Source organism: Hyaena hyaena, unplaced genomic scaffold, assembly GCF_003009895.1.
Source record: "Hyaena hyaena isolate Hyena2069 unplaced genomic scaffold, ASM300989v1 scaffold_1584, whole genome shotgun sequence".
Taxonomy (NCBI): Eukaryota; Metazoa; Chordata; class Mammalia; order Carnivora; family Hyaenidae; genus Hyaena; species Hyaena hyaena.
Window position 1 is genome coordinate 82,269 of NW_024082220.1, and position 8,021 is coordinate 90,289.

At 38.1% G+C, this 8,021-nt stretch overlaps 1 pseudogene; it reads right to left on the reverse strand.

Annotated features, from left to right (window-relative positions):
• Positions 1 to 1,854: 1,854 nt before the first annotated feature.
• Positions 1,855 to 2,785, reverse strand: LOC120226105 (annotated as a pseudogene).
• Positions 2,786 to 8,021: the final 5,236 nt, after the last annotated feature.

An 8,021-nucleotide genomic window follows, 5' to 3' on the forward strand; every position in this document is an offset into this window, starting at 1 on the left:
AGTTAATGACCCAAGATGAGGTCAGAAGCCCAAGCAACTGAGCCACCTAGGTGCCCCTAAAATATTTCTTTTAAAAAAAAAATTTATATTTTTAAGCAATCTTGATACCCAATATAGGACTCAAAGTCACTATCCGGAGATTAAGAGATGCATGCTCTACTGACTGAGCCAGCCAGGCCCCCCAATATAGTTATATATTTCAGTTATATCTTTTATTTTCCTTTTAATTGTGTCTATATTGTCTTGGTGGTGATTTCAAAAGCAATACTACCCCTTGTTAAACAAAATACGTTATAGACTCCTGTACAGAACCTGGTTGGGATCACCCGGCAGAAGAACCAAGCAGCCCTTGAGGATCTTAAAAGGCAGGAGGTTATTTCACACCAGCAGGCTCAGAGGAGACCAGTCTCCAGAGGTCTCAGGCCCAAGCACAAGCATGGGGGACAATTAAAGTCTTTTACCTCCACATTACTAGTAAGTTGTGTGCAAGGCAAGAGGGGTGGGAAGAAGAACCCAGAAGGGGAGTCTTCAGGCAGGAACTGGAATTCCCCTATCACTCAAGCTTCTAATTGCTACTTCTTTCCGGCTCCAAGCTTGATGATATGGTCCTCTGTAACCTCTTGTATCCTCAAGTTGGAAAAGCAGAAGTCAATCTTGAAATCTCTTTCTCACCAACACCGTCAACTGCCATCAAGATTTATAAGAAAACAGTCTACCTTCTAAACATCTCAAAAGTCCATTTATCTTTCCTGACGTACTAATCTGTTTACTGGCTACTGCCCACCTGCAACTTTTTTAAAATTAAGCTGACACCTCTTCCTATGTCCCTCTTTGTCCCCTGTAGTTTACTCTTTAAGTGTTGACTAGAAAATATTTTTGGGGCGCCTGGGTGGCTTAGTCGGTTAAGCGTCCGACTTTCGCTTAGGTCATGATCTCGCGGTTCGTGGGTTCGAGCCCCGCATCGGGCTCTGTGCTGACTGCCAGCTCAGAGCCTGGAGCCCGTTTCAGTCTGTGACTCCCTCTCTCTCTGACCCTCCCTTGCTCACGCTGTCTCTCTCTCTCTCTCTCAGAAATAAATAAAACATTTAAAAAAAGAAAATATTTTCATGCACTCCTCTTGCTCTGTAAGCATTATATTTCAAATGTCCCTAGTTTTTCTGAGATACAAGGCATCATATTCACAGCATAGCTTCCAAAGCCAGCAATAAATAAAACCTTTTTTTCCCTCGACCTGCACCCAAGGATATTTGCATGATAAATTAGGCTTTACAATTCCATTCTCAGGTGCATCTCAGGTGCATAGGAAAATTTAATATCTCAATTTTAAAGTTACACATTCAAAGGTATTTTCAGTATGTTCACATTATTTCAGGACTGTTTTAGGGAATCTTAAGTTCTCCACTATTACCATTAATAAAAGTGCAACTATATAAGTACATCCATATTAATTACAGATTTCATGTACCATGCTCTTCATATTAGGCTGGTGTCAGTGTGTCTCATTCACCCGTCTGTCTGCAATGAAACTGGCTTATTATTGTTCTGAACATTCTTTGAGATCTCATTGAATCTATGACTGAACAGGTGGAAGACAATTCATATTTCCATGATGAGGTGAGGGAACTATATATTTCTTCCACAGCGGACACAGTACAGCCTGAATATGTGGGGGTCATGGTACATGGGAACAAAAGAACCAATAGTTGGAAAACATGTAGTGACTAGTACAGGGACATGCACCAGCCACCAACCAGGATTATCAAGGAGTTCCAAGTAAACTTGAATGATGGACAAAACGGCATAAAACGATACAACGGTGGTCAAAAAATAAGGATGCCTTGGGTGGCTCTGGTCTCACGGTCTCACAGATTGTCTGGGGGAGAGACTGTTCCTATGGATGTGTTGGACCCTCTGCTTGTGCCTGTGAGGGAGAAAAACCATGGAGTTGCTAGCCAAGGTCATGAGTTCCAAACACAAAATGTCATGTAAAGGTGTCATGCTGCATCTAATGAGCCTGTGATCTTTTTTTTTTTTTTTTTTTTTTTTTTTTTTTTTTATTTCTAGGAGAGAGAGAGAGAGAGATGGCGCGAGCAGGGGAGGGTCAGAGAGAGAGGGAGTCACAGACTGAAACAGGCTCCAGGCTCTGAGCTGGCAGTCAGCACAGAGCCCGACGCGGGGCTCGAACCCACGAACCGTGAGATCATGACCCAAGCGAAAGTCGGACGCTTAACCGACTAAGCCACCCAGGCGCCCCATAATGAGCCTGTGATCTTGTTACTATGCTGCGAAGCAGAACAATATCCCAAACCACGTTTTGTTTTGTTTTGTTTTTTTGGTAGTCGTTTTGTTGTTCCATTTACCAGACACATAAATAGGAAAAAAACATGTTTATGAACATGCAGAACACCGCACACAGGATACTGGAGGAGATGGTGTACATTGGAGCTTTCACTTTAAGATCTGCCCACCTAGAGTTCCCAGGGCTGATTGTGATGGCTTAGAAGACACTCACAGGGTGGGTGGAACAAATGGATGCCTCTGGCCACTCTGTGAACATATAAAAGAATGTAGTATCCATAATAATTGGTGAAATGTTTCAGTCCTAGAGCTGCCATGGTCTCTGGGAATCCTTTAGAAAGCATGACCAAGGAGTTGGCTACAATCAGGTGCCCGAGAATCAAATTCATAGATCTTGGCTTGTATCCCTTGAAGCAAAGGGCATATGATGATAGAAGAGTGAGAAATTGCCCAAGATTCCAGTGACTATGTGGGATAGGAAGATCATTGCTATACTCAAATCCATGAGGCTATTCTGTCATTGTCCAGAACTCAATATTCAAATTCACAAGCAGCAAGTTCTGCATGAAAACATGCATTTCAACTGACATTTTCCTGGAAATAGAATCTCCACTTATGTTTCCTTTCCCCTAAGAATTAACATCTTGTAAGTATATAGTAAATATATATAGTAAAACAAACTATATGGTTTTTTGTTAAAGGTTTGCCAAGGTATATGTGTGTCTTTTTATAACACTTACAATATGTGGGTCTGTTATTAATGCTTTCCCTAATGTAACTTATATAATATTCACAACTCTGTGAGTTAGGAACCAATATTACTCTCATTCTATAGATGAGGAGAATTTAACCACATGAAGTGAGTCATCTAAATAGTAGTACAATCAGGATTTGAACATTAGTGGCCTAGTTGCCATGACATAAATGCTTCCTACAGTACTATGCCAGGAACCTCGTCATGGGTATACACACACACACACACACACACACACACACACACACACCCTCATATTTTAACTTTATTTTACTTAAGAAACCTGGTTTGATCATTTCCCACTTTTGTTTAAGTATTCTTTATAACTAATATAACTAAGGAGTAAAGATTCAAAGGTCTTAATAAATTATACATGCACTGAATAACTATATAAGCCATTCTGATTTAGTTAATGTAGACAACTGTTAGGATGGCAGCTGAACTCATTGCATTTGTTGCCTGGGCCAAAAGGACAGTGGCATCCGTAACAAATTATTGTGTGGATATTGGCACTGTGTGCTAACATACGGGACATGCAACGTCACATAGTGACAAAGCATGTTAGGGCAGAGGATAAATTAATCTTATTTAAAGATGACATCAGTGTATATTTGTTATTTTAGAATAAACAAATTAAAACTCGAATCTATATTTGATTTGGAAAAGCTACTAAAATACTATACAAACATGTAAAATGGATTTGAAGCCTCGGAATCTTGGGCATTTAATGAGTTGAAAAGCAAGAGAGGTGAGTAGTAAGCTGGGAATACTGGCGACATGATTTTAAACCAGAAGAAATATAGCTTAAAATTGTTTAGATTAATTAAAACTGATTAGATTATTTTTTAAAATTAATTTATTTTAAAATTAAAATGTAAAAATAAAGTCCTTAATGTTTTGCTCTTTGAACATCTCTATAGTTAACTTTTCCTTAAAGTCAAGAAAGAAGATTGTCTCACCAATCAATAGTCCACAGAGATTTTCAGGAGAAACACATTTACTGCCTTCATTAAGCACATCACACTCAAATTACAGAAGAATAAATTTCAGTAATTCCCATTCAGTCATGCTGTTTCTCTTGTGAATCAGGTATTTCAATTAGTTCCATCATACTCATTATCACATGCACATCCCTTTACAGTACTCACAATATTGCTTCTAAAATGTGTCTCTGACTCTTGCTCACTGTATTGAATAGCAGATTAATCCTGAGAGTATAATTTTTTTGTTTTTCTAAGTAGGCTGTGTATTCCTAGTGTGAGGCTTGACTCATGACCCTGAGGTCAAGACCTGAGCTGAGATCAACAGTTGGATGCCTAAATGGCTGAGCCACCCAGATAGCTCCTGAAATTATAATCTTGAAGTATCTTAAAATTCAGACTCTGACAGCACTTGGATCAAACACCAAGAACCCCTTCAATAAGGATTTTGTTAAATTACCTTAGCAGCAGGCATGCACTGATTTAGCATCTCTCTCACAAGCTCAGCTTGTGCAGTAAGATTCTTTTCCCAGACATGCTCACCTGCCCAGATTCCTGCTGCATCTCCCAACCTTAGAGCCTGTGCTCTCAGACTAACCTAGAAGATACTCACAGATTCTCTCCTGCTGCCAGGACTGGGAGCTGGGTGTAAAGTAGCTGGCAAAGCATGTGTGGGAGGGGGGAAGCCAAACCTTGAGATATATATTAGTGATTCTGTGACCTCACCTCCCCAATGAATTGCAGTCATCATGTCAGCTGTAGTGATAATGATAGTTGAACACTTGGGGAACAGATCTATTAGAAGTTTTTAGTGAGCATATCCAGGGGCACCTGGGGGGCTCAGTCGGTTAAACGTCCAACTTTGTCACAGGTCATGATCTCATGGCTCGTGAGTTTGAGTCCACATCAGGCTCTGGGCTGACTGCTTAGAGCCTGGAGCCTGCTTCAGATTCTGTGTTTCCCTCTCTCTCTGCCCTTCCCTGCTTACAATCTGTCTCTCTCTCAAAAAATAAATAAATAAAACATTAGAAAAAAATAATAGGGAGCATATCCAAAGGAACCGTTGGCGTGTTTGAGAGAACTCTTCCTCTTCCATTATTCCTGGAAGCCGACACGGTGTCAGATGGAAAGAGGAAATGCTGAGGTCTGAGCTATGAAAGACCAGCCTCTTTGAATTCTGTGCTTTCCTGAGAATTTCTTTTACCCCAATCTAATTCTTTGCTACTCCTCAGACCCAAGTCCCACCACCAGTTAACTTATGTACAGAGAGCAAGAGTCCTACAGTGACCCAAGAAGGATTTTTCTATTATTAAAATTTTCAATAACTTCAATACATTTTAAATATTCAATAAATGCAAATAAAGAAACACAGAGAATAAATGAAATTAAAAATCACTTGTCCCACCTCCCCAACTCAAAACAAAGTAACTTTAAAAAGCTTATATAAAATGGACATTTTCTAGGAAAATACATTTTACCAAAATTGACTTCAGTAAAATAGGGAATCCAAACAGACCAATATTCATAGAGAAGTGGAAGACATTTATCAGAGTCCCTCACAAAACAAAAAAGCACCAGGATCCAATAAGCAGCCAGATTCTTCCATTTCTTTAAATAGAAGATAAGCTAATGCTACTTACTCAATTCAAGAACATTAGAGAATAATAAAATTTCCAAATTATCTTTATATGTCAAATAAAATTCTGATACTAAACTGTTAAAGTTTGTACTAAAAATAACATTACAGAAAGATGTCATCTCTTCCTACAGATGGTACCATGTAAAATAAATATAGCCAAAACCACTGAAAAAAAAAATTTAAAAATTTAATGAGCAAAGAAATTTGTGTCTTGAATTCAAGAATGATTCACTATTAGGAAATTAAGATATTTCTTGTATTTATAAAGAGAAATCAAGAAATCTTACTCATAGTTACAAAAACATCATTTGGAAGAATACAACATGTAAGGATATTAAATCAAAACCCTTGAAATTAGGAATTTCTTTCAGATCTTTCCCAACTTGACAAAACCAAGTTTTCGTCTTGCTCATAGGGAAGCGCTAGAGATATTCCACTAAAGCCAGAAACCACACCAAAAAAAGTACATGATCACCTGTTGTATTCATTTATCATTGTGTTGGAGGTTAGCCAGGGCAATTTAAAATGGCATAGAAATTAGAAACAAAGACATAGAACAATGTTTTCAGATGATAAGAGTATATGCCTGGATATACAAAGGAACTGATAGAAAATCCATGATGAAAAATAATTCAGTAAGCTTAAGACATAATACTGATGTACAAAAAACGTTTTGTACACAGGGTTTTAAAAATTTTTTTGTTTATTTTTGAGAGAGACAGAATGTGAGAGGGGGAGGGCAAAGAGAGAGGGAGACACAGTATCTGAAGCAGGCTACAGGCTCTGAGCTGTCAGCACAGAGCCCAACGTGGGTCTCGAACTCACCAACCGTGAGATCATTACCTGAGGCAAAGTTGGATGCCCAACCGACTGAGCACGCAGATGCCCCAATAGGGTATTATTTTTAAGATTTCATTTTTAGTTATCTCTACACCCAACATGGGGGTCAGGTCATGATCCTGAGATCAAGAGTGGCAGGCTCCACCAACTGAGTCACTCAGGTGCCCCTGTACATAGCATATGTTTGTACAGTAATTTATGTACAACAAATAATCATTTATGAGTTATAGTAGGAGGGTCTGCAATTACAAAAGTGTAACATAAAATGAAATAGGGGCACATGGGGTGCTCAGTCAGTTAAGTGTCCAACTTTTGATTTCGGCTCAGGTTGTGATCCCAGGGTCATGAGATTGAGCTTTATGTCTTGTTCTATGCTGAGCATGGAGTCTGATGTGATTCTCTCTCTCTCTCTCTCTCTCTCTCTCTCCCACACACACAAACTCTTTCTCTAAAACAAATAAATAAATAGCTTTAAAATCATAAAATGAAATATACTAATCAGGAATGAATCTAACAAAAATGTGTAAAGTCTGCATGTGGAAAAAAAAATTACATTGAAAACATTACAAAAATATAAATTTATATCACGTTCTTGAGTAGAAAAACTCAATATTATCAAAAGGTCAAATCTCCTTTAGCTAATTTATTAATTTAATTTGATCCTGGTAATAGATAGCATCAGTTAGTTTTTCGTACTAGCAATGTTACTGCAAAAATCTTAGAGAATACTGAATAAGAATAGTCACACAAGCTCTAAAAAAACAACAAAAAACCCAAAATTAGTATGGGTATCCTTCTGAGATGTTTACTTATGAACAGACTATTAGATCAGGGAAGTTAAAAAGTTGAAAGTATGCTAAAGTGCATAAGAAAACTTAATAACCAGCAAAAACTAAAGTGGGGATAACATCATTAATGCTTGGTATTTGGGAAATGGGAATTCCTATCAACATGACAATAATGGTCTTATTCTTCACATCCTACAGCAAGATAAAGATTAAACAAAAGTCTATATGATAAAAAAAATAATTAAAAATTGTTAAATTCCTTCCTAAGACCTGCTTCTCAAGCACCTGACTGTACCCAACCTCTGGCTCATCACCTTAAAAAATTCAGCAATAGCTCTGGGGTTGAAAAATATCCTCATTGAGTTTTTATGCAAACTTGCTTTGTATGTTCAGAGTGGCCAGTGGTGTATCCATTGGCACCACCTGCTTCTTGAGCATGTTCCAGAACATCATGATTGGCCCAGGAACTCCCAGATGATAGAACTTAAAATAAAAGCTCAGCGTGCCTAACTCCCAGGTCTCTGATCTTAAATGTGCTGGTAAATACCAGTTTTTTTTCTTCCTTTGATTAACAATGAACAGTGAAAACATCACAAAGAAGTTTGGGGATTGTGAATAACAGTATGTCACAATCACCACTTGCCCTACTTTTTTTTTTTTTTTTTTTTTACAAATAGTTTATTGTCAAATTAGTTTCTACATAACACTCAGTGCTCATCCCC